General features: G+C 38.5%; 1 protein-coding gene across 3 annotated transcripts in view; it reads right to left on the bottom strand.

Annotated features, from left to right (window-relative positions):
- The window catches only part of GHR (growth hormone receptor), a 160,082-nt gene extending 137,061 nt beyond the window's left edge, over nt 1-23,021 (bottom strand). For 2 of the 3 annotated variants that reach the window (XM_064642289.1, XM_064642292.1), the window contains exon 1: nt 22,779-23,021. The gene's annotated coding sequence lies outside the window, so the exon portion shown is untranslated. Of the gene's footprint in view, nt 1-8,387; nt 8,444-22,778 lie in introns of all 3 variants that reach the window. The other variant, XM_064642290.1, reaches the window with a different exon arrangement.
- Between the last annotated feature and the right edge of the window lie 4,295 nt (nt 23,022-27,316).

Genomic DNA, 27,316 nt, shown 5'->3' with positions numbered 1-27,316 from the left:
TGTGATATGACAGTATCAAAATAAAGAAAATATGTTTAAGATATGCATTAGCATATTGGTTTTTATGCTATTTTCATTTTCAAAAGTTTGTAAAGAGTTTAATTGATTCTAGATGTGTTTGGGGTTTTTTTGTGGTTTGGGTTTTTTTTCTCTGAGTTGAAGTTAAATTAATTAGTTTATTTCCAGGCTCTTCTTCCTCTGCTTTCTTCCCTCTTTTTCTATAAGGCAGTTGTAATTTTTTTGTCCTTTCCCAGTCTTACATGTTTTAGCAATTTTTCACTGATTCTCAAGTAATTGCTAATCTGACGAATTCACCTCATTCTTAAAATATCCCAGGCTATAGTCTATCTAGTCTAGCTGGCTTGAGAGCGTTTCTTAATGCACTCTAGCTGGCTTGAGAGCGTTTCTTAATGCACTCCTGTCCTATTTCTTTCCTGTTTTACACTGAGTACTTAACCCTTTGTCATCAGGGTTAATTATGCTACTGATGTGCCTGCCTGACATGCATATGTATGCATGGCCAGTCTTCCCGAACGAAGATTTTGGGAAAGGTCATAAACCCTTCGAGCCTGCACAGTGGATTTTTTAGGTGAGACACAGCGTGCGCTGAACTGAACCCACCCTTTAATCCTGAGGTTCATCTGCTGGGGCCGAGCGAGCTTGGACAGTGGCAGCGAGGTCCTCAGGACGTAGGTTTGTTTAGAGTGACCTTCTCTTAGATGGATGGCCTTACAGGGCTGACGAGCTCCATCTACCCGGAGGGGTTCCCTGACCGGGAATCGAACTCCGGGCCGTGGCGGTGAGAGCGCCGCATCCTGACCACTAGACCACCAGGGGTCCTCAGCTGACATGCATAAAAAGATTTTAAATACTACCATTTTCTTGAGCTCATCAGTTATGTCATTGCGTTGCCTCCAGTCTCAAAAATAGGCAGGCAGATTAATTTTCCTTTCTTTTCTTTATTATTAGTGCATGTTACCTTTTGAAGTGTTTCCTAGCTGTTTGTTGGGGTTTTGACTTAGTTTTCTAGTTGGATCATAAACATGTGCTGTTATTTTACATGTTTTAGAATTTGATCTGATTTCCACTTCTCAGAGGGAACTTACTGAGTTTGAGATCAAATAAGAGTTCCTGGATTAGCTAAACTAATCTCTCAGTACTTTTCCCTTCTGATAGGAATAGCTTATGTTTTCTGCCACAACAACAACTTTTTCCTTTGATGTTTTGTTGACTTGAGTTGGTGGAAGTTTACCTACTTCGAGTCCATGATCATCTCCCTTTTTTTGTATTTTCTTTCTTAGGATTGCGTACTCTGTAATTTCACAGTCACTGTCTCCAAGTTGCCTTTCATCATTCTTTTCTGAAACAACTACTCTTCACTGCTAAGAAACACATCCAGAAGTGCCTGTCTTCTGTTTTTTCTAATGAAACAGAAATAGTGACCAATGCTTTTCAGTATAGAGCTTGCTAATTAATTTCTGTCCTGATGTTTCTTTTCTTACCCATTCTTTGGACAGTTAAACTCTCTTGTGACTCTTCAGTTCTGTCCCTTGAGTATTGAATGATTTTTCATGTTATTAATGAAAAAGACTTCCACTGCATATATGCTCTGTTCATGTGGTTTGTTTAATGATAGCAGCAATTGTGTCCTCCTCTTCCTTCACTGTCACCCAGAGGCTTTCGACAAGTCCAACTTCCTCCCCTGTCTGGAGCTCAACGCCAGTGCAGAGCTATATCCTTTACTGTTAGATAGTCCTATCTTACTTATAAGTCTTTTTTTTTTAACAACAAGATAATTTTTGTGGTCACTTTTTAGGTATCCTTACTACTCTTGTTGATTTCCTGCATTTCTTCATGCTTTCAACTTGGCTTGTCACATTCCTCCGCTCTCCACACATTTATTTTTTTAAAATTAAATTTGTTCAAATTTGCTTTGTGCACTTGAAATGTCCACATACAAACAGTCATACAGACTGAATACATGGTATATAAAATTAAATCTAAGCATGTAACTTTTTCCCTGTTCTTCAATGGCAAATTGAATATGAGTCATTAGTGCCCTGACAGCCAGGAGGGCCAACCGTGTCCTGGGGATCATCAGGCACAGCATCGCCAGAGGGTCGAGGGAGGGGATTGTCCCACTCTGCTCTGCACTGGGGTGGCTTCACCTTGAATATTGTGTGCGGTTTTGGGCACCGCAATATAAAAAAGACGTTAAGCTCTTAGAGAGTGTCCAAAGGAGGGCAACAAAGATGGTGAAGAGCCTTGAGGGGAAGCCATATGAGGAGCAGCTGAGGTCATTTGGTCTGTTCAGCCTGGAGGAGACTGAGGGAAGACCTCATTGCAGTCACAACTTCCTCGTGAGGGGAAGAGGAGGGGCAGACACTGATTTCTTCTCTGCGATGACCAGTGACAGGACCCAAGGGAATGGCCTGAAGTTGTGTCATGAGAGGTTTAGGCTGGATATTAGAAAAAAGTTCTTCACTCAGAGGGTGTTTGGGCACTGGAACAGGCTCCCCAGGGAAGTGGTCACAGCAACAAGCCTGACAGAGTTCAAGAAGCATTTGGATGATACTCTCAGGCACATGGTGTGACTCTTGGTAATAGGTGCAGGGCTAAGGGTTGGACTCGGTGATTCTTGTGGGTCTGTTTCAACTCAGCACATTCTGTGATTCTGTGATTCTCTGATTCTGTGATTCTTTGAAGATGTTTTTAAAAGATTTTTATATCACTGATCAAACAGACAATCAGGGAAAAGAGGTCTTTTATCAAAATTCTAGGTTAAATTGTGCTTTTCTTTGTCATTGTTTACTTTAGTCTACTGCAGTTTAGATACCAGTCCTGAGGTAATTTGCAAATGCAATGTTTAAATGTCTTCAAACAATGGCAGTAACATTTACCTGATGTGGTTTTGTTATTTTATTTTTAATCATAACAACTGTAACCCCAAAGTGGAACACCAGCAGATGTGTGCTTTCCAGTTGCCTTTCACTGTACTTGATAACATTCCATCCATCCTGATGCTTGTAAACAGATGCTTAGATATCCAGCCAGCCCAAACTTTGACACAGGCCACATCTAGAAATAGCCTGTACAGAAATAATCTTATAAACTATTTGACATAGCCAAGAGGAGGGCCCCATTATGTTGTGACTTGTGCTAGTTGCTGTTTACTAAGACCACTAATGACTTTGACCCCAGCAGTTGTGCTCAAATAAGAGAAAAAGTCACAAAACTGCTTCTTCTCATTTTCATAAATTTGAAGTTTTACTTTTATAACTTTGAATTAGTAGTTTTCAGCTATTACTCCTGGTGCAGACATTGGCCTGACATGACCAGCAGGCCAGCAGCCGGGGCTGTCTCTCTGTCTCACATGAGGGACTCAAGGTTAAAGGCCTGTTTTTCCCTGCCCTCACTCCCAGATCAATCCATGCCTGGCCAAAGCCTCTGCATAGGAAAGCTACTGGAGTATTCCTGTTGCATACTAGAAGTTGAATTTAAAATCTGAAACAAGTCATTAACTTTCTCAAGGACAGGGAAATGTGAGGTAAGTTTGTAATTCTGGAGATATATCTCATAGGAAAGTATAGCTTCTGTTACTTGTGGAGCACAGACACTGTTTATGTCACCCTGCAGAGGAAGTGAAAGCTCAGTGCTGGTGTTACACAGGTGCCTAGAGGTCTGGAACCTTCAAGCCCCATCCAGTTTTCTGCAGTGGAGGAATAGCTGGGAAGGATGGGCAGGGTCAGGCAGAGCAAGGACTACAACAGTAAGATTACTCTCTTTAATATGTACATATTTCAGTGATGCTGTATATCTCCTCATATGTTTGGGCTGCCTCATTTATTTTTTCCTCACACGTAATGATTGCAATGACGTTTACAGAGACAGCAAAACTAGAAATGTGTGTTAAGTTTTTAGTAACTGTTGAAAAGTGAAACACAGAGATCCCCAAAGCATAGGATCATATATAGAGCCTACATGCATCCTGACTTCTAGGCATCACGAGATACAAGTACAAGATTGATGTTCTTCAGCATATCCCCTGCAGTTTTTGTGCAGGAATCTGGTCCACAATTTCCAGCTATTTTCTCATCTAGACACCTTGAACACTCTCAAAGACCACCTTAAGCAATGCTTCATTGAGATAGGAGCATCAGAACTCAGCTTTTCTTTTGGTTATGAATATTCATCTCATTTCATGCTTAAATATATTCATGGCCAGCAAAAATCCATTTCTTCATGAGTCAAAATTGTCCTTTACCTGAAATAACTCACTTTCCTCCCAGTGCTTTCCCTGGGTATATTGATAGTTACTTTATTGCCTCTTTGCTTTGACTTTGATTTTAGCGAGCTGCTTTAGTCCCTTCTCAGGTAGGAGGCTGATACAATAGTCAATTCTAGTAGGAATGGAGATCCACCTGCTTAATTTTTCTAATAATCCTGATGCTGACCTGCCCTAAAAGGACAATTTCCAGTTCAATGCAAATATTTTTGTGTTTTCTCCTTTTTGTTTGCTTTGTTTTGACTTGGATCAAAACCTGAACATTTTGAAATTTCCAGTGAACTGAACTTCTGAGAATGTAGAAGATCAGTTGTCACCTTAGTTCTGCTACCCAAGGCCCCAAGCCTGTGACTTTGGCTGAAGCAGTGAAATGCAGGTCCTTGTCTCCTATATATTGGAACTGGCTGCCCTGGAATTACAGAATCTGAAATTCACGTCAGTCCTGGTGCAGTCCATTTGCTGAACCTAGTGTGAGCAAAGTGCCTGGTTTCTGGGAAGCTCCCAGCAATCCAACCCCACCTTGGGTTCTGCTGAGGCTCCTCAGAGCCTACATGGTCCAGATTACACATTTCAGTGTGTGAAACACACTGTTCAGTGAATTGTCTTTTTTCAGTCATTAATACTGCCTATCTCTGTATGAAGTTCCTTGTCTGGTACATCTTTCTGCCCAAAGTCCCTTCTTTAGAGCAAGCCACAGCTGCTATAGTGCTGGGTGGAGCTGGGAGAAGAGGCCACTGCTACCCAGGAACACGAGAAGACATGCCACCCTGAGGAGCAGGACAGGCAGTGCTAAGGGGAGTATGTTCATGTGTGTATACCTTGATTCCCTAAGCATTGCTGACAAAGCTGCATGTGGTCGTCACTCCCTTTCTCATCTTGTACTAAATCCCATCTTCCCTCTTATTTTGACAGTATTTTCAATGTAATGCTAAATAAAACAGGAACAGGGAATGAGATTGCTCAATGAACCCCATATAACCCTCATCACTTAACATGCCCTTTGGCAGGTTTTGACTTAAGTCAGCAAGTCCTGAGTAATGCCAGAGGTATAGCACTGGCTGGGAACTGTCTCCAGTAGAAAGTATGGAGATGACTAAACTGCTGGCGCTGGCTTCTTGTTCTTACACTGTCCTCCAGCACTGTCCCAGCAGTGTCTGAACCCCTGAGTAGGCAACATGGTACACGTCAGGGGTATGCAACACATTCCCTCAGTTTCACGCTATGAAAACACTGGTCTGGCAGACTGATACCTGAGCCTTGACACAATTTTAGCTACCACAAAGAAATAATCATTATACTATACAAGTGCTGGATGGGGGCCCAGAGGAAACCGTGGCCAAAAGCTATGTAGTGTGGGCATTGCCCATCTGTGACTCGTTGTGTTTCACATAGTAGAACAGATGTAGTCACGGTCATCTGCCTACTTGAGCTGTCTCTAATTGATTTCCATAAAATAAAACTTAGTAGGATGAAAACAAGGTGGGTTTTTTTTTATTTTACTCTATCCAAACATTTTCTGTCCATGTAAACCAAACAAAACCTCTATATAGAGCCAATGTGCTCAGCTTTTAAATGGTGCTTTGCATAAACTTCTGAGAGTTTTCCTCCCACTTAGTGATCTCCAACCACAACCTCACTGCCCCCCACCCAGACACAGCTTTTGGAGATCACAGTTCGGAAATACAGAGTTGGAATTAAAATTACTAGAGCAGCAATCCTCATTGTCTCATTTGCTTCTTTCAGCTCCTGCATCATACATCAAGCCTCACTTTTTGGTCCACATAAAAGAAAAACATTAATATTTATATATATTAATATTCTTTCCAGATCTTTGCCAGCCTTCTCAGATCCCACCTCTCTCCTTCCCTGCTTTCAGCTGCACAGCTCTACTTCAGTTCACGTTAATGTTTTCAGAGAGGCTGAGGCTCCTTATGATCATTCCCAGCCCACTCTTGTAACTGAACTATAGATTTCAAAGATTTGCTGGAGGAATAGTCTCTTATCTGGTAACGGATCCAATTATTTGCCTCTGCATCCATGATTGCAGTACCTTGGACTCATAGGCTTTTCTGTTATAGGAAGCCAGTTAACTCCTTCCCTATTGCATGGTGGGGAAAACTATCTTCCCTTCTCCATTCTTCAAATTTATTTATTGTCTTGCAAGTTTTTTATAGGTATACGATTGAAAGATACATTTGAATAAGTATGTTCAAGGAAAGAAGACAGGGAAGATGTTTGCCAAAAGCAAAACTTTCATGCTATTCTGAATTGACTTGTTTTTTATATCATTAAAATAAAATCCATTAATTCTTAATTCTAGAAGATGGCTACTGTTCTGAAATCTGCAGTTTAAAATATTGGCTGTTCCTTATCTGACAAGTTCTAATAAGGGCCACACCATAGATCCAGACCATCCACATACTCGTGAAAGCTTTGCTATCCGCAGCAGCTGCAGCAAAAAATGCAGCACCTAAATTCAAGCAGAACAGCCACTGCACAAAGGTATTACACTGAGCACTGAGACATTTACTTAATGAGATAAAAAATTAGATGGGTCCTTGCTTGCCAACATTTGAGCTCCCTTTCCACAGCCTACAGCATCTGATCTGAGAGCACCAACTCCAAGAATGGACTTGATGTCTGATAATCAAAGTAGGATTGAGAACTGTGATGAGCTCTGAAATCACAGGGCTATGGGATTAGAGGGAAAAGAAACAAAACATTTGTGCCAATCTCATTTGCATAATACTGATCAAGTCCTTAAGTCAGTTTGATTATGAATTATTCAAACAGAAAAACTAAGTTTACATGTATACACAATATTGTATATAGCAGAATCTAATCCCCATCTGCCCTCATTGGGTGGTAATCATCACACTTCTTTTTCCAGCAAAATGAAGACCATGATTATTGTTACAGAATAAAATCAAGTCTAATGAGAAAATTTGTCATTAAACTAAATAAAAAACAAATAGTGATGTTAAACCCTGCTTTCATTAATAGCAGAATGAGCAAATGCATGCTATTAGTTACACATTGCTGCTTGTTTTCTCTTGCTGTTATATTCATAGACCTTGTGTTTTTGTTAAAATGAGAATGATAAACAGCTGCAGAGTGTCCTGGATCACAAACTGAAATGGCCTCTTTCAAAGCATGTGAAGCCAATAAAACTGCAAAACCAGATCTAAAATGAAATCCAATGCTGACAGAGTAAGACTGAAGTAACCTCACTTGCTAATTTTTTACCTAATTACATCTGATTACAGCAGATGAGAATGACTTGATTCCTACTGATAGCAGTGGAGTAGTTGCACTGAATTTCCTAATCCTTTCTCCTGTTATAATATCCTGGATCATCACTGTGTTGCTCAAAAGAGAGCAAGTAAAAATTTGGTATGATCATTGTCTTTCTTACCATTTTTAATATTAAGCTCTCCTTTATCTTCTCTAGAGCAGGCTTTTGTCCTTTCTCCCTCTGAATGCTGCCAGCTCAGTTCATGGTTATTACCTCTTCTCCCCTTCTCCATTTACTTAGGTATCTAGAGATAAAATGGAAGTCCCTCAGGACATTAGATTTGGAAGCCTCCAATGCTGTTGTATCTCTTACTGCTTTTCAACTCTGTCCCCATCCCTAAATTGCCTCTTATATTTCCCTATAATTTAAAAAAAAGTCCCCAACTTCCCATAATCTAGCCTAACAACATATTTTTTAATGTCTTGAGCTAGTAAGAGCAATGTTTCCCTTATTTGTGCATTCTAGCTACTTATTTATCAGTGTCCTGGCCATCTATAGACAGCTGAGAATGCAGAACAATTGAGTTCCATCTATTAATGTAGAGTTTTCATTCCTTTTTTAAATCAAACCTTCATCCTTGAGAAGGATGAGGCTCTGCTCTTCTGCTTCAAAGGCAGAGCCCATGAAATTTGTGTTGAATGTGAGACAAAGCTTTGAAGAGCAGTCACGAACTGCTGCTGTGACTATCACAATACTCATTCTTTTCCTCACTGTTTCACAAGCATCAAAAATGGGCTCTACAGCTAGGACTCAAGCCAATCAGGGGCCCCAAACTGGTTAAACAAGGGAATTAGAGCTGATACGTACCAGTTGTTGGGAGCAGCAAGACTTACGAAAGGTATGCCATGACCTGATGATCCTGCCTGCAGGGACAAAGGAAATGTTGATCCTGTGTATTCTCTGCCGATTTTTTGTGCTATTCCATAACATTCTGCTTATTTCACAATAAGTTAATGAGCCTACTGTGTTGCAACTTCACCCCAGAGCTACTTAATTCTTTGGGCTGTTTGCTGGGGTGATAAATACCAGCAGACCTCCCAGGTCACCAGGGTTTGTAATATGACCCCTGATTGGGATCTGAGCAGTGTCTGGGAGTAGCATGAGTGCACCTCTCCCAGACTCTGTCCTGTGATAAAGGCACATCAAGGCCATTTCAACGAAGGTCTTGTTTCTCCAACTAGTCACTTGTTCATCATCTCCCTGTTTTTCCATACCAGATGCTATTCCACGTGATGGTACTACAGCATCTCTGAGAGTTATTGTGAGGGAATGGTTAAAACCCCTGGTGAAGGAGAAAGCCTCAAATGGGACATGTGTAGGGGATTGACTGTTTAACTTCAACAAACATAATTTTGGGTTTGACTCCACTAGATTGGGTGATTCGGTTCACCCTTCCTCCTTTCCCAAGTGTTAGGTAACCTTGGAGGTAAGTCCTATTCACCACTAACAGCATTTGGCTCTGGCCAGTAATATTCCATTAGCATCTGAGATCTAGGACAATAGGTTTCACTGTAGGATGCTCTATTCAGAGTCCCATTGCTCTGTCAGCGCAAAAGAGCTTTTCATCCCCTCTGACCAGACAGGTCTTTGATTCCCTCCATGGTGAGGAGAACCCTGCATCAAGATTCAGGAAGTGAAGCAGAATGGGCAACAGAAATGAACACAGTGGTCCATAACATAGATCCTATCCTCAGCCTGAAGAAGACCAAACAAAACGAAACTCAGAACCCACCAAAAAAAGCTTACCTTAGCAAAAAATGTGAGCATAAATGGCTTTCTGATTGTAGTTTTGTTATAAAATCGCTCATCACTAACAAAATTATAGAGAAAAGCCTTCTTTTCTGTGTGCAGAAAGGTGATATGCCTTGAGGTACAAAGCACTTTGGATGTGAAGGAGGTGTTAATGGGTGACTTGCTTTGATTAAGCCAGCCTGTGAACTTTGAGCACTGATTTCTTAGGCAATCTTCAAAGACTACATGCCCTCCAGATTCCTCTGAGTCAGGCCATTACAGGGAAATGTACTTGTCTTTGTAGTGAGGAGTTGTTTGCTCTTCAGTAATTCTTGCTTTCTACTCATCTTGCTGAAACCCTCATTAGTGCCTGTGATCAGCTGGCACCACCATTCATTTTCCATTTTAATGTTTTGCTTGAATTCATCAGCCTTTCAGAGGTCTGCTCATCTCAGAGCACAAAAAGGCTCTCAGTTCTTCACTACCTGAAGGGAGTAATTACCATCCTCACAGCCTCTGGATCTTCAGCCATTGCTAGTGCCTAAGGAAATTTCAGGAGCATGGGCTAGGACAAACTCTGTTCCCTATCACACAGTTACCCCAACACAGTAAGTTTTCTGATATTTTTGTTGCAAAGCCTCCTTAATGTGGTCTGTCTGCAGCACTGACACAGCTGTAGTGTCAAAGTGCAAATGCCTAACATTTTTCCGTGCACTTAACCTCATGAGGAATACATTTCCAATGCAGCAAAGTCCTCTCTCCGTGCTCCTAGATGGGAACTGAGACCTTAAGAGGGTGAGATTTAAAAAGTTTCATCCTCTGGACATCCCTGCTGCCTGTGGAGAGACCCTTAATGACTGAGCAAACAAAACATCGAAACTGACTTTCTTGCTGAAAACTGCAGAGGAAGTAGTTTATGATTCAGGGAATTGTGCATGAGTGTTTTGCAGCCCAAAATATTACCAAAGGTGTTGGTTAATTTTTCCTGTTAGTATTTCCTCATTCTTGTGCTTAGTTTCAAGAGACAACTGGCATATTCTGTACTCTGAAGAAAGACTTCTTTTCCTTTGCGAGTACTGGTAAAAGACCAAGAAGGTACCTCTCATTTCAAAAAGAAGCTAGAAGGGCATTCAAGCCATCATTTAAGAAATTACAAAAAGGAATAATTGTGATTTTATTGGGTTGCTTTCTTTTACAACTAGTTGGTCTCTAAGCAAAGAAGATGGATGTGGCAATGACAGAGCTACTCCCACTGCACTGTCATTTGTAAGTCAATGACTAACTGGTCATAAACAAATATACAGACCAGGTTTGTAAAGAGGAGCTGACCCTTAAACAGCAGCTGAGGACTGTAGGTTAAAGTCACAGGCAATCTCTAGCACACCTTGAAAACTGATTGCTTAACATTTATACTTGCCATTAAAATTGTACCACACAGTAAACTGAAACTAGGCCATAAACTATTTTGGGGAACAGCAGTAATTTTCAAGATTTAACCATTTAATGATTTTTCCCCTTTTGAGGTAGATTTTGAGACAAGAGGCAAGGCAGATATCCCTGGGCTCCAGCATGAGGACTTGCAGAGGAACACCAACCTCATGGTGTCATTGAAATCTATGACTGTAGTAATTTCCAAGGTAACAATAGCAGCAATCTCATGACCGTACCATAGTAATCTTCCCTGACTGAAAAAAGATTGAAAAACTGATTTTTTGCTAATAATAAGATTGAGATTGGGCAAACTGGGTTTTTTTGAGAGTTGTCAGAGATTCTAGGCATTTCCTCTTGCAAATACTGTGCATCAAAAATACAGCAGTACAGTAACACTTGTCCTTTACAGGTGCCCATGTTGAATATGGCTGCTCAGATGAACAGTAAAGTTCAGAGCACAAAATACAAATATATTTAATATAAATTCAGTAAGTAAACCTCCAAGTTCTCAGGTGGAAGAAAGAAAGTTGTATGTGAAAGAAAGCACTTGACTGTTGCTATGGGGACTGTTACATTTGGGATTTTACTGGATGGCACATACATGAACTGTCTTTATAATTGGTTAAAACAGTACAGAGACTGTTTAGCTTATTTTAAGGCATAAATCCCAAGAGCCTTTGACAGAAGTGAAACAACCCCAAACAAACAAACAAAAATACATCATCCCTCAAACCAAAACACACTCTGGAGAAGTTAAAAGTTATTCAAAGTCAGACTCATATGTCATGCATGTGCCAAATGCAGGCAAAAAAGATTAGGCTGAACCTTTGAATTGAAGTTTCTATAGTTTTGAATGCCTAGTCTTGCAAGTCAGTGAAATTAATTTTCAGAAATCAACTACTGAATTAATATAGCAATCAACCTATAAATTTCTGATGAATGACTTTCAAATGATGGGTAGAAATAGTCTTTCAAGAAGTCACCTTGCAACCATTTTCGAAAGAGATTCTGTTAGAAACTGTTCCTTAATACAGATTTCAGGAGGTCCATTTTTTTGTGTGTGTTTTTTGGTTGGTTTTTTTCAGAGGAAGGGTAGTGGGAATATCAGCTTTGCTGTCTGGCTAGTCAAAGGAAAATAAAAATATCTCTCCTGTTACTCTTCCTTGGCAGTAAAAGACCTGGTAAAAGAAAACCCTGAGTCCTGTGCTATTCTTTTCATTGAGGCCATCCTAGCCTCGATCTGTCTATGGATTCCTCTGCTGTTTCTTATTCAGAATATGCAGCCTCATATTTCCTGAAATCTCTGTGTCTATAGCTGCATCTTCTCAGGTACTGGGTTTTTAGTACTCCTAGGTTCAATTTTACAGTAAGCCTTCTGCCCAACAAGAAAAACACACCATTGCAAGAACAGAAGCTTCTCCTTCCTTAGGGACAACAGGCAGTGACCTTTTTTACCTTAGTCTCACATACAAATCTAAAGCTGTTTCAGAAACTAGAATTCAATACAAAAGAAAGCAACAAAAAAGCATATATGTGAGATTTGAAATACACTTACAAAATGCCCACATTCAGTGACTTATCTTGCCTTATAGGGATTCTTCTGAGGATACTCCAGTGGAAGTCAGATGTTATAAGAGCGTTTATAGACAAAATATTAATTTCTACAAGATTAATATGCTGTAAGAACTCCCTTCCATTAACTTGAGCTAAAGCATATTTTATCCTCTGGAAATTTCCATAGGTTCTGTCAAACACTGTTGACGGGATATGGACAAGCTACACCTTTTAACAATGATCTTAATAGCAAAGACTTACTCAGAAATAAAGAGATGAATAATTGTTCCTGGTGCTGCCATTTGGTATCTTCACACACACTCTCTAAATCATGCTAAACATGCTCACTAAATATGCTGTTCATTTCAATCTTGACCAATAATATTACTGCTCCTATATTGTTTTTTTATTTCAGAACTTCACTTCCCCGTATAATACTGTTTCTGTCTGGTTGGATATCCAAACATTGCATGTTTTCCTTTAACCACATCCATAGTACTCTGGCTTGAGGATCAACGTAAATAGTAATTAACTGAGCCGGGGTAACTTGTATGGGTGCAATACAAAACATCCCCATAAAAAGCCTCAAAAGAATATTGCAAAAGGATTACTTAACCCTTTCATTAGAAAGAAATCTGTCTTCCTGTCAAATTAATTCATCTTAATTTAGCAGACATTATGCAGGTACTTCAAAACATCTTTGTATTTTTAATGTATATTTGACTAGGTGGTTTCCAGGCTGCAAGATAAGGTCCAAATACCACCAGTCATAAAACCTTTATACGGATTTCAGTGGGGTTGGATCCAGCCACGAAACCACACAGCCAAACAGTTGCAAATGCAGGGGAAAGTACTACAGCAACAAATACAGCTCAGACCAACACTCCATGCTGCAACCACACAGATCTCATCTGAGAAGAAACTGTGCAAGATCTCTGCAGTAAGAGTCTCTAAAAATGCAAAGAAATAATTCAGCATTGAAGGTATTGAGCTCAACTATAGGTCTTTTCATAGAAGAGAAAGATGAGAGGAAAGTTTATGGCTGGCTAGACAGTAACAATCGTGAACTGACTGTGCTCATTAACACTTATAAGAAGACAATACAAGCTCTATCAGTTCCTTCTGAAAGCTTAAGAAACTGTTCTTTAAGACTCCTTCTCAGAAACCTGAGAAATAAGGCACAAAAGAGTGAGGAGTACCTGCACTGCTCAAAGTAATTTGAACAAACATAACTTCAATAAGAGGACAAAGAAACACAATAAAACAATAAACCACTTAGAGATAAAAAATTAATCTACAAAATGGGTTATGTCATTATTACTAACCTTCTCTCATGACAGCAGTCCAAATGTAGGCTAACGTCTTTATCCAAGCTAAGAAGTATGTGAAATAGTCAAGCTCTGCAGTATGTGGAACTACAGGGCATGTATTGCTGGGTAAAAGGTAGCTTTTGTTATTTTTACTGCTGCTCTTCAATTCTACCACCACTCTTGCTGCCTTCCTACCCACATCTGTCATCATTGCCAGAGCACTTCCCCAACTGCTGTTGGTCTTCAACATGTGAGCTCTTTCAGGCCTTCCAGGAGACTATTTCAGTGCTTAACTCTTAGAGGGAATAAAAACTTACTCTTCAAAAATGGACAGTATTGGCCATGATTTTTACTTGTCTTAAGATCTTTCACCCTACCATTACTGGCTGCAGTTGCTGCCAAAGCAGCAATTTGTCTATGGGAATATTTGTCAAAAATTTAATTTCTGTAAGTGTCCAGGGCTGCAGTCCTACAATCACTTCAACTTGATAATTTATTTTTTCTCTAACAAAATTATCCTAAGTTATTGCACATCTGGCATATAAGTAATGTCTGGTACAGCTGTTCACTTCTCCTGTATGTCAACAAGTGCCAAGACTTGTGGACTCTTCTCTCAAACGGGTCCCTGCTCAGATTGAGTACTTTGGTAGCTATAAAGTATTTCTACTTCTGTTTACTTTGTACTGAAGAACATCTCTAGTAAGGAGAACAGCGAGCTGACATTTCCTTTCCAAAACATTGAATTTTTCTTCTAATAAATTTCATATAATTATTTCTGAAGAAATTTTCTGGGTAATAGAATACAAGCGCATAGTGAGATTTGAACCCCATTCTGCTAAACCCGTATACCATCTATTTTCAGTTACTTTGATTGCTTGCTTGATACCCAGCACTGACATTCAAGAGTCTAAATTCTCTGTAACAGCCTGTTGAGGAATGTAGGCATCTCTGAATCATGATTCTTAGCATGTAAATTAGACATATAAATTCAGAATATATAGCCACACCTTTTATAATCTGCAGATCAAAACCAAAGGTATTTGCAGGAGTGCACTGCAGGAAGGATATATAGCTCAGAGACAATGTAGTGCAAAGCATCACCAATGTCTCCATAAGGAAACAAGCAGTCTTTTTTAGCTCTAGCTTAATGACAACAAGTTTTGACCTCATCTGCCTTGCACAGAGCAACTATAATGCAATTATGTGCTTGCTATGGTGCTCTGGATGGGCTTGTTGGTTTTGGTATTGCATGACACAATGAAAATATAAGATCTAGCATGTGCCCTGATGCTGCATTGAAGGCAGCAGTTCCTCCTAGAAGTCAGAAAGTGCTGAGACTCAGGTACCATAAGTAGGAGCATGGAATGAGTCTTCAGAGGAAAAAGGACATAGAAGATGATGTTCTCTGCAGGAGCCAGCCCTGTCCCCTGGGATCAGCATTGCTCTGCTAGGTTCTGACTTGTTGCTGGACTCAACACTGTACTAAGCCCAGGCAGGTCAGGTGTTCACATGGATTTACATCGAACTTCACAAGCTTCTGGGACCCAGAGAGCTTTTAGGCAGAGTGTGTTTCCACATGGTACTCTCCAAGAGTTCTGGTCTTCAAAATGAGATCAGGAAGCACCTGACCTGGATGGGCTTGCTGGCAACCAGGTTGAAGCTGCCAGGATTTTTTGTTTCTAGTCTATTTAGCTGCAGGATGGTGGCCACACTGGTCCAGGAGGTAAACTGGTGTGAGATAAAGTGGAATTGTGCTTATGCCAGACCTTAGCAGTCTTTCCATAATTCACATAAATAGTCTGTAATCCAGATAACTGGTATTTGACTGTTGTCAGAAATACAGATTCTAGTAGTTTTCAGGCTAACAGATTAAAAAAATGAGGGTAGACAGTGTATTAACTAAAAAAAAAAAAAAACACCTAAGTAAAAACAAAAGCAAAAACAGGAGAAAATCTTAAAATACTATCTTTATCAAAGATGAACAATTAAAATTTAGTTAATGCATCTTCAACTAAAAGAGGATGTAAAACAAAGTTCTGTCAGACCTGTCCCATGAAAAAACATTTTCTTTCTAATCTGAAGTATTTATAATCTTTTATAATCAAGTGCATTTTCTATGGAAGTGATATGCACCAGAACCTAGAGGCAATCATGATTCCTCCAATAGAAAATGAAAATATTTTGACTCTTCATATTGGTTTAATGCAGAAGAAAAATCTTTATTAAAGTATATATTTGTTGACTTCTGCTCGCATAATAAGTAAATAGACATTAATCACAGCAGCTGTCTTGAATTTTCTGGATATCTTTTGGTGTTGTACATGAGAAAACTGATATACTGGCATTTACAGGGCACATAAGTAAAGAGTTCAACTTGAATGGCACACCCCGTCCCTAGGAAAGGCTTGCACTATTTTTTTTAAAAAGAAAGAATTGCGTGCAGTATTTCAAGGGATGAGGTTAACAATAGGAATTTAAACAGATAGCTATAAACTTACTAAAGTGGGGATTAGTGCAGACCGTGGTGCACATTGATTCCAGATTGCAGATTTGTGGATTTTCATTTTGTACTAAGAAAACAACCACACTGGACCACTAAGGGTATGTTCCCTATGTTCTGGGACTCCAGCTCAAGACAGCCAGAGTCTGAATTTCTAGATGCTGACAAGTTGGTACAGCTGAAGCCAGCAGATGCCATGAGTGGTGGGTGGCTATTAGACAGATTTCAGGCGTCTCCAGTGAAGAAGTCAGGTAATGAAGCACTTAGTTTAGAGGCTGCTTCTGTAAATGCTGGGATAAATATTCATAAAGTTTACAAAATAGCACGTCAGGGAGCTGAGGTGGGCAACTCATTTATGTTTGTAGGCTACTCAGATCCTATGGTAAGAAACATCAGAGAGAATAACTTGTTTCATTTTGGATACAAGGTTCAGATTACATAAGATAAGTGTGACGAAGTCACACAAGTGACAAAAATAAGTATTGTGACATTATGTCATCTACTCAGCACTTCACATTCACAACACAGAAGTACCCATTCTGGGGGACTAAGGAGAAGGTCCAAATTGTTTCCTCTGAGCAGCTAAGGGACTTGTTCAGCTGAAAAACAGAAATGCTTGTGTTTTGCCAAATCACATTCTTTATCACTGTACTGCACTGGATGACATAAATGTTAAACAGACTTCATTTTCGTACTTCTTAAATTTCACCAATTCAGAGTAAGTAATCAGTATTATAAAGAAACAAAAAAGCTGCACCCTTACATATAATCTCTTAACCAAAAATGCTGCATAGTTAACACTAACTGCCTAATTCATGTACTTTTACTTCATGTAGCCATTTCAATTATTATGTTGCTATGTAATTATATATGTGATATATATAATATGCAGTATTAATATATTGAACATTTAATGCTATTTTTATAGAAACACATTGATACTACTTATAATTTAATAGCAATTATTATTTAATATGTTTCTATTTGCTTTAAAACATTTTCCTACTGGAATACACACTTTACAGAACCAGAGACGTCTATATTTGACTAACTTTACTATTCTGCTTACACCAATGACTGTACGAGGGCATTAAAAGAATCTTAATTTAAAGACAGAAAAAGTATCCAGAGAGTTATTAGGGATAAAAAAGGACTTGCTGTCTAACCTCCTCTTTTAATTTAATCTGCATAATTCTCCATTAGATGTCATACAGTATTCAACTAACAAGATGTTAGAAATAATGTCTATTAAAATGAATGGTTCTTATCATATATATATGTGTCAGTGTCATAGTATGAACAGTTACTGCCCATTTATGCCTAAAACACAAATGTTGCCCAAACTCTGCAATCCTTGTGATGAAGCTGAATTCAGGCCTTATAATGTCTAGGTGAGTTTGCATCTGAATATTCAATAACTACGTGTCTATAACCATGCAATATGTTTGTCCCTGGTGAAACCAGAAGAGGGAATTTCAAGACAGCTAATTTTTTTTTAGTACTTCTGCTTCAAAGACTTAATTTAAAGCTTTCTTCCAATTCTCCAGGTTTAGAAGAAAAAATTTCAAGGTTTAGAAGAAAATTCAATTATCACAGTTTAGAAGAAAATTCAACTTATGTATGCCAGTTGTACTGCTGTTATAATTATCATAGTAACATTATTGATCATATTGCTTGATAAAAAATATTCGTTGGTCTTTTTTTTCGTATCATGTATAGCAGAAAGGACTTGTATTTCTTTTCCAGAAAACATTTTGAGACAACTTCAGAGTCAACATCCTAGCACATAAGCGGCACCAAACTGCGCCCTTCAGATGACTGAGATTTTTGACGTATGAGCACATTTTTTCTTGCAAGAGTTTGCAGATGCTTGAGTGATACTTGTACTCATGTAATAAAAGTAGGGCAAGACCAGAATAGGCATGAGTGTATTTTTCCACTACAAATGCTTTCTATTCAATTGCAGTCATTAATATTGTCATAACGACTCTCAAGACAGTGGAACAACTGCAGCACTAATTAAAAGAGGGATCCTAAAGGGTTCTTGCAATCAATAGAAATAATTGCCATAGTCTGTTATTTAAACTCACACTTGTCGATCCTTTAATGCTACACCTGCTACATGGCAAAATATCTGAATGCTGACAAATTAATATTTTTACATGATGTCCGAAGAAGGAACTTTTCCGACAGATAGCAGGGCAAAAGATGTGGTGTACTGCTGAGCAATGGCATCACTAGGATTTTATGAATAAATTGCAATGCACATCTTAGCATGTCCCTTTCTATCATTTTGACAATATTGCAGAGAGGTCTTCTTGTCTAGAAGCTCAAATGACCTCAGACAATAAAACAAGGCATAGAGAAATGGATGGCAGCTGCTATCACTATATTCTCTGCCTAACCCACACGTAGCATAGCTTTGTGCAGTAAACAGTTGATGTGTTTCATACATAAGAAATACTACAGAGATCATCAAGGTTTTTTGGTTGGGTGGTTTTTAGGTTTTGGGTTTTGTTTTCAAAACAGAAGTATTTATAAGCACAGATTAATTGCATATAGAATTTGAAGACAAAATTTGTTGTAGTGTGTGGTGATTTGGTGACCCTTTTGCAGACATATGTTTCACTCTGTCAGGTGTGACATGGTCACTGCTGTGCAATTCATACAAGGGTCTGACCTATCACAGGATCAGCAGGAGAGCTGGGCTGCCTGTAGGACAGTTACTACTGTGAGTGAGATGAAGCACAAGGTTTTACTTTCCTCCTGGCTAGAGATTTCATATCCTCTAAAATCTTAGTAGAGAAAATTTAAAAGTGGTTAGCACTGCGATAGTACTCACTAGAAACAAATACAAGAAATAAGGCAGAATAAAACCTAGAGCTTAGGTTCCTTCCTAAGCAGGCACGCCTAAGGAATTCATGCCTGCAGACTCCTTCACTTTACAGGCAGCCTTTTGGCTGGTAGTGAAGAAATAAAGATGCCAGCTTCAGGTGAAAGACTTCAACTCCCCAGGTAGGCCAAGGCTTCATAAGGAGTTGATCACTGCTATGAGACACTAACATAACTAATGGACTGATGAAACACATTTGTGCTATTTTTTGATAGATGCCCTTTGCTGTGGCATATGGATCCCCCCTCTTGAAGGTAGAGTAGCCATGCTTGTGTCTGTGTATGTGGGGTGGGGACAATTTAAATTTTTAGCTATGGGGGCCATAAACCTTCCATAGACTCACAAAATGTCTTATTGTCACGTAGTCATGTAGTCAGGACTACTAAGTGAGCACCAACATGTTTTCTTAACTCTTTGGGGAACAATAAATGATGAGGAAACTGCAGAATAAAACACAGTTTTCCATTATTGTGCTATTTAAAAAATCAACTCAAGGTCCTTCAGAGATGCTAAAAATCCATACTGCACATCAGAAAAATGTGGGTTTTCTGAAGTGGTTAATGTATATTCTGAACATGTTTTGAAGCTGTCTTAAACTCTCACAGAATACAAAGAGCTTCTGTTTGTATACTTGATCTTTCAAAAAACTTTAAAAATTAATATTTGTGTTTCTCTAATATGTATCTTCACATCTTTACATGTTAGGAATAAATACAAAGAGATATTTCAAGCAGCAAAATTTTCTTTTACTGTGCATATTACATGCATGTTATCTTGTGCTGTGGATTACATACAGAGAAGAGGCATGCTTATATTTTTTGGTTTTATGTGACCCTTCTCAGCTCTGCAACCACACTGGAACCAATTACTCCAATTATCTGAGATTACAAGATTACACTTTGCATATTTGTAGGCTTGAGAAGAAGGGGAGGTCATCAGGAGGATAAAAAATGTTGCTGATTATAAGAAGAGGTAACATTTAACCTGATGACAGCATTGAGCACAAGTATAAATGAGCTAAGCCATAGCTGAGTGAAAGCTTCAGTTGCAGCTGGAGACACTTGTGTATTAGACAAAATAAGCAAGAAAATCAGTCTTTTGAAGATTAAGGACAGGCTGGTATAACACTATTTCCTGAATATTTAGGCCAAATTAAAAGATTATTATTTCCTCTAAAACTAGGAAATTGTAATATGTTTAAATAAGGTTGACTAATACATGTTATTTCTATGAAAATCTAACCAATAATGCTGTAGGTGCCTTTGTCTGGCACTCATCAACTGCAGATTATTGTAACCTAAAGAATGAAACTTGTGATTAAAACCCTTTCATTTATACATAAGACCAGTTCTACATCTTTGTAATATCCTGCCACAGTTACGGTCTTTTCTTAATCACTGCAAGCAGTTAGAAATGTTCTTGTCCAGCAGTGACATGACATCTATTTCTGTCTTCAGTCTGTTCCATTCTTTTCTCTAATTCTCCCATTACACTGTTGCTGGATTATTTCTTATCTCGACTCATTGCAAGCAGAGTCACAGGCTTTGAGATCCATGGGATCACCTCATCAGTGTTTTTTCTTAGCAGTACAACAAATGACTAGTTTATATTAGCACAAGATATAACTGTACAGACACCACCAGCTATATAGTGCAGAAAAAATCAACGGGGATGTGTTTATTCGGGCACTGCCTATGTACACAGAGAGAGAAGAGAATGGTATCAGATATTGAAATATCACAGATGAGGTTTAGGCAGAAAAATGGCTTAGTAGTCAGTGTCCCAAAAATACCATTTCTTCCTCATTGGAATATATCATGTTTCTATACTATCTTCCTACCCCAAAATGGAAGCAAATGTTCAATTTTAATTTAGAATGATAGAATGTAGCTCTTCATGATGAGGAATATGAAATTTTTCAGATTTACCAACTCTTCTAAAAATTAACAATTCTAAGGTAAAGTGACTGAAACTAAATCCCACCAAAATCAATTTCAGTTTCTACAGAGAACATTAGTTGTTTATAACTATAGATAAGTAATTTTAATAATTTTTGGTAAATAAATAAAATCTAGATTTGAAATCTTAATGAAAATGAGATTATTTCAGTGAACGGTTTTGATTGGAAAAAGAAACATGAAAGAAATTTTGAAATTGCCACAAATGAAAGATTTGATTTCAACATGCCTAAACCATGCCTTCTAACTATTTTCAATTTGGGATGACATTATGTGTTTACAAACTGATTCACTTTTTTTCAAAAAGGAAAAAAAACACAGAATGTTTTATAAAAAGGACTAAGTAGACAGGAGATAAAACAAGTTGTTAAGATTGTGGATACAGATTTTGAAACATTTGAGGTTGATTCGAAATTAAATTTCTTTTATTTTATAGGAAATCAGAAATTTTTTTTATTTTTACCCAAATAAAATCTCTTTTATCCCTTTCTACCTCTCCAAAATTTCTTTCTGACATAGAGAGAAAGTTATCAAGATGGGAAATTTAGATCTGAAAAGACTTAAAATGCACACTTGAAATATTAGATTGAACAGACACATTACAAGACCTTCATGAAACCCAGGTACTCCTATTTTCAGTGTGTAGTGAAACTACAGCTTCTATACACCTAAGATGAAAATACTCTAGTAATGTTTAAAAATGTGGATGTGCTGTAGTGCTGCCAGGGTTTTTACACACAGCAGCAGGCTTGACTGAACCGAGAAATTCACAGCATTCCTGAGCATGCCTTGTGTTTCAACAGTGACCATTTGTGGAAGAACTGGATTTACCTTATGTCAAGTGTAATACCTGTGAAGGCCCACCATGGACCTTAGCACAGGCAAAAAGATCCACAGTGTGTTCCTGTGTTAGTTCAAGATTCGTTAGGTGTTGGATCTAACACTGCTAACATCTCCAGAAACTGATTTAGAGAAAATAATTTTAAGATTATGTGATTATCAGGTAAAATGATAAATTTGTTTCCTCAAATGCAATATCATCACACCATCTATTTAACCACTGTTGTCTCTGTGCAAAGTGGAATACAATTATGAGATAACTGAGAGGTTGCTTGTGCTGTTTACCAAGCAGACTAATGTAATTTTAAATGGTATACATTTCATCTAGTTTTCTTCTGAAAGTAATACGACACATCACATTTGTATTTTCATTTTTTTGCTGCTAATCTTAGAGTAAATGGTTATGCACAAACATAAATCTGAAATTATTTTCTCCAAAAGGAAACTTTCAGTGGAGAAAGAGGAAAAAAGAAATTGTAAAAATCAAATGTCAAATTTCTAGGCATATCACAGGATTGTCACAGAAAAACAGAATTTAAAGGCCTTCTTTTTCAGCTTCTTGTATTTTTCTGAAAAACAAATATATTTTGATCTACAGAGATACTTTGTGTTATGTAGATTCATTAAAACTTCCCCTCTCCAATCACATTTCCTCCTCTCACCATCTGTAGAGCAGAAGAGAAAGGAAAAACAGCATTTTAGAGTTGGAGAAGGGAGAGACAGATACAAGCAGTCACTACGTGTGTGCCAGCCTCAGCCCCAACAGCAAGCCAGACTGGACACTGTGGTTTAGTGGGATAAACTGCAGGAACACAGTCCCTCCAGTCCCCCTGGTCAAGCCCTCAAAATGAGGAAGAAAGTTTCCCGATGGGTGCTTTGCTCTAGAAATGCTGGGTTTGGATTTTTCGTGCTTTCTCCTGCAGCCTCCAATGCTGACCGCCATTAGATCCAGGTTTTCTAGAGAAATCTCCATCCTCCTACCTTTACTACGCAGCTCCAGAGAAGACCAACGGCGTATTTCCTGTGGCAGCCAGGGAGCCATGCATCTGTCCTGCACCCGCTTGGGGCCTGACAGATGGAAAGCGGTTCCTGTTCAGAAGCTGCACAGCAATGCTGGAGTGCTGCTGGACCTGAAGTAAAAGTCTTGAAAAGGGTAAAGTATATCACCTCGGGCTCTGTGGCATGTTTACATGGGTTCAAGGGTTCCTGGCCGAAGTTGGTCTCTGTCTGTCTGACCAGAGCAGGGGTGAGGGAGATATGCCCTATCTGTATCCGCCAATGTCAACATGTCCCCTGCATGGCCTTGGAGCGGGGACGGGTTACACAGTGTGACACAAAGCAATTATTTCCTCTAAGGGACCCTTTCTTTGGCTGCTTCTATTTTGATACAAGCAGTTAGAAAAATAGGTCATTTTCTCGAGGATTTATGAATCTCCTCAGCTTTACAATCACTGCTTGAGTACTCTCTGAACGAAATCAGAATTATATTTCTTGCAAGCGGAGGTGTTGTCTATGCAATGAGACTGGCCCAGAGGCCCATTCCAAAAATCATATTATTTGCAAAGTGTTCTCAGTTGTTCTTTTGGTTAGTTTTGAACTCCAGGCTTCATTGGTCTGTTGAGATAGAAATGTTGCCCTGCAAAGTTTAACATTTCCACACCCCTGGAAAATCTGAGATGCTGAGAGTTGGGTAATGAAGTAAATGTCATGTTTGAACCAACATGAGCACAAATTTCCCATTCCAGGGATACCCACTACTTTCATAAATGTCAGTTGCTCACTACGTTATCTTCATATTTATGCTATCTTTATCCCTTTCATCTGCATTGCTGCTTTGACACAAAATATGCTTTTTTCAGAGGCCGAACTCTTCTGATGGCCCTTAAATGATTGTTAACTGAGTGGAAAAATAATTTTGAAGTAAATGGTGTACTTGCACATTAAGCACTTGTTCTGACAAAGGGAGGCTCATTCTTTGATCGAAGTCCAATCACTTTATTCTTATGCTCCTCTATTATGAAAGGTTGATATTTCAAAAGCACTTAGATTGTGTATCTCCCTAATACTTGCATCAGAAAAGAAAAAAAAAAAGCTCAAACGCAAAATAATCAGGGATGAAAATTTCCAGAAGATGCATTTTCTCCAGTTCTGACCATGCAGGGTTGAGAGGTTCAGGTAATACAAACCTCCATGAAGGCACATCTGTGAGTAGCAGAAAAGAATTTGATCCTGATCCAAGTTGCTGTTAAAATAGTGTTAGTTCACACACAGTTCTTTGTCTTTTGGGTAATGAATAAAGAATCATAAGGTTATAAAAATATTAAAATATGATACAAAGATATTAGTAGTAATCTCTAATATTCCCTGTTCCTTGTCTTCTATTTTTATTATTTAACTATCTTTCCCCTCTGGATGCTGAAATTTTAGAAATCTACCTGTTTTCTGGAATGGCTTGAACTTTAAGAGAAAAGGATTGTGAACATATCTTAGACATCATATCTTGAACATGGGGAAAAAAACCCAAAGTTTTTCTTTCTTAAGGTATTACTTTATATATATATACAGATTCAACACTGTGTGTCTGTCCCAAGAGTTACTTGAGAGAGATCTCAGGGGCTGAAAGACAGCCTCCTTGACAGGACAGACAACCTTCCTTTACAAGAAATAGAACAGAAGTACTTTAAAGTGAGTTTTAGTTTTGGTTTAATGAGCACTGCCACAGGTGAATTAAATGAAGATTGTTAAAAACAAAACAGAGCTACCCAGTGATTCATGTTTTCAACATAGAACAGCAAGGTTCTTGTAACATGTACATTTTTCCAGAGAAAAACCTGAAGTATAAGCATTCATTGAAAATATTCTCCACTGATATAGTATTACCTCATTTGAGCATGGCCTCCACTGAACATTACTGGATTGTTGCTAAGAAACACTGATATAGAATACCAAATTATATTACTGACATTGAATTTTTACTCCTTATCATGTTATAGCTTGCTCGAAAACAGCTGCAATTATACTATAAATGGAAGGAAAGCTAGCAGTCTCCATTCAGTACCTTTTGTATTTCAGTTACAGGCTAAAGTCCTTATCTTTTTACTATATGTTTGTAACAGCCCTACAGTATTTCAGTTAAAAGGTATAATACTGACATTATTGATGGTCTGCATCTGCATCTCCTATACAGCCGTCTTGACAATAAACCAAATGTTCTCTTTGATTTTCACCCAATACATGCCAAATTGCAGAAAGATTGCTCTCAGGGTTTCTCTATTTTCCATCGTAATGTGACAGTCCATTTTGATCTGAAGGTAATAAAATAAGAAGCATTCAAACCCATAGCTAATGTTTTCAGGTCACTTCATATTTCACTTGTTTTGATCCATGCAATTGACCAGTTGAAAGCTGAAAATTGATGGATGTTTTTTAATATGTATTTTACATTCCCAGTTCTTTTGTATGGCATATGGTTATTTTTCTTCTAAAAGGACCACTCATCCGATAGTTGATGTATGTCAAGTGCACACAGCTAGGGAAAGCATATCTTCATTTGTACAAATATAGCTGTTCGATTATTTTTATATATAAAAGAACAGAGCCCAGAACACTCATATCTGAAACTGGGATCTCAAAGCAGCTGATACTACAGAAATACAGCAGTGGAAAGTCCTTCCTGTAGGGTTTAAACCTCAAATAGTCAAAATGGACAAATGCTAAGATAAGTAATGTTAGATTTATAAAGATTTTGCAAAAGAACTTCTGATTTAAACTATGTTTGCATGTATAACCTTTAAGTAACTTGCCCATCATTTCTGTACCAGAGCTGGTGGGATCCTTCTGCCAGAGAAGGGGAAGAGCATTTTTGGTCATAGGTTTGCTGATGAAGAGGGCTTTAAACCTAAGCTGCCAGGGGAGGGGAGCCTTGATCCATCCATTCCTACCGGTTTCCATTTTGATGTCAGGAACAAGAAGAGATGCCGAGTCTGGAGAAGGATCACAGGTCAGCAGGAGAGCTCCTAGAGAGCAACACAAAGGAATTCCAGCCACTCTAGACAGTAAGCTGACTTCATCGAGGCCCAAATTAGGTGCCTCAATGCAAATGGAATAAACAGGAGTTAGAGACATGCGCACATCTACAGGGCTATGATCATGTTGGCTTCAGGAAGATGTGAGGCATCCTATGATTGGAGTGTTGGAATAGACCGATACAGGCCCTTTTGGAAGGACAGGCAGGGGAGATGAGGAGATGGCATCACCTCCTATGTCAGTGACCAGCAGGAATGCACTGGGTCTCCTCCTAGGGATGGATGGGGAGCCAACCTACGTCATAAGGCAGCTATTAAAATACATGAAAGGTGGAGAAAGTTATCACATCACTGTAGTGGGAAAAAAATAAGTATTTTGCAGGACAGAAAAAACCCTGAAACTTTTACACACGTAAAGATCAAAAGATCGGTGCAATGAATGGAATGACATGTTAGTTTGCCAAAAATAAGAAATAAAAAAAACAAACAGGAGGGTGGTTTGCATCTGAAGAAAAATGCAAGAAGTACAGAGAACTATCTCACATTTCAGGAATCTGTCAGCACTTTCTGTGGGCTACAAAGACCAAGATGATGATGCAGATAAACTCACTGAATCTGTTGGAGGGAAAGAGACTATCTTGCAGTGAAACAAAAATGGATGATCCAGATGAAAACTACCAGTAGGTTGAGTCCAAGATTTGAAATATGCATATTAACATAGAGTAATAGAGATACAGAGAGATTTTAACATTCTCCCAGCTAAGGAAAGTATTGCATACTGGCAACCAATTGCTCCAGAGCTTGGGCAGGAAGATTCTTATCCCATTCACACCTATTCTGAGACATCCTGAATTGGAGTCCCTTTTTTAGCCTTGTTCATCACAGCTTTGAAACATGTATAGGCAGATGTTACACTGCCAGGTGTTCCTACTTGATTATGAGAGAGAAAAAAGCTTCAGAATTGGTTAAATTCTGCTGTGCATTGTGGATTTCCTTAAAGGATCTGCACATGCTTAGTGTTTAAGAAACTTGGGTTGGATACAGATAGGCTTTAATATTGTTTGGGGATTTTATGTTTTGAGACTACTAAATGTTTATATATGGAGTTACATTCTTAATGTTGTTTTTACATTCTTCAGTGCTTCTTGAATTTGTAAGAAGCAAACAAAAAAAGAAACATTAAAAAAAAACGAAAAAGAAACACACACACATACAAATGCCTCACCCCAAAGCCAATATTTGTACTCTATTAGACTCAGATTTCTCAAATCTACAGAAATTAGTAAACACCATAATATAAACATGAAGAAAAAATTCCACAGATCAGAAATCAGGAATCCTCAGCCTTAAACACTAATTATTTCTCAGCCTAACATAAATACACCCATTAAAAGAGGATGAAAAAAGTCAGCTGGAAGTAAATTATATAAATCTTGTTTCAGTAAAAACATAGTGTAGATGGAAATACCAGCAAGGTACTTGTTACTCTCAAAT

This window comes from Pseudopipra pipra, chromosome Z (assembly GCF_036250125.1).
Source record: "Pseudopipra pipra isolate bDixPip1 chromosome Z, bDixPip1.hap1, whole genome shotgun sequence".
Lineage (NCBI taxonomy): Eukaryota > Metazoa > Chordata > Aves > Passeriformes > Pipridae > Pseudopipra > Pseudopipra pipra.
The sequence above is the reverse complement of the archived record's forward strand: the minus strand, read 5'-3'. Positions and strand labels throughout refer to the sequence as shown.